The 533-nt window shown below is 53.7% G+C and overlaps 1 protein-coding gene across 1 annotated transcript in view; it reads left to right on the top strand.

Moving 5' to 3' along the window:
• The window catches only part of VOLCADRAFT_92428 (uncharacterized protein), a gene marked incomplete at both ends in the record, with an annotated part of 16,294 nt that overhangs the window by 1,083 nt on the left and 14,678 nt on the right, over positions 1-533 (top strand). The window lies entirely within an intron of this gene.

The following is a 533-nucleotide window of genomic DNA, read 5'->3' as shown; positions in this document are numbered from 1 at the left end:
GCGGGGGGTGGGTGGGTGGAGGAGCCGTAACGTGAAGGGTGGATGGGTGGGTGGGTGGGTCAGAGCCCCTCCACACCCCGTGTGTGCGCTGGTGGTAGCGGTGCCACGGTGGGAGGTCCGGGTCGGGTCGGGTGCCCTGAGTGGGCCCTGAGTGGGAGGGTGGCTGTCCTCTGAGTGCTGGCTGTGCAGCTGTCTACCTCTAGCTGACTACACGGTGGATGTCCCTGAATGACACGGTGGCTGTCCCTGTGTTTGCCCGCTGCCAAAGTGTATGCATCCGCAAAAACGCACCAGCGCATTCCATGAAATGAAAAAGGGGTGTTGTCGTACAATGGTTGGCATGGACGACCCGGCCCTGTTGCAATCCGGGCCCTTACACATACATACATACATGCATACATACATACATACATACATACATACATACATACATACATACATACATACATACATACATACATACATACATACATACATACATACATACATACATACATACAGGCGTGCAGTAGACTGTCGCGTTTGGATCTTTC

This window comes from Volvox carteri, assembly GCF_000143455.1.
Source record: "Volvox carteri f. nagariensis unplaced genomic scaffold VOLCAscaffold_26, whole genome shotgun sequence".
NCBI classification, from domain to species: Eukaryota; Viridiplantae; Chlorophyta; class Chlorophyceae; order Chlamydomonadales; family Volvocaceae; genus Volvox; species Volvox carteri.
Note: the sequence above shows the minus strand (reverse complement) of the source record. Positions and strands in the feature narration are given on the sequence as shown.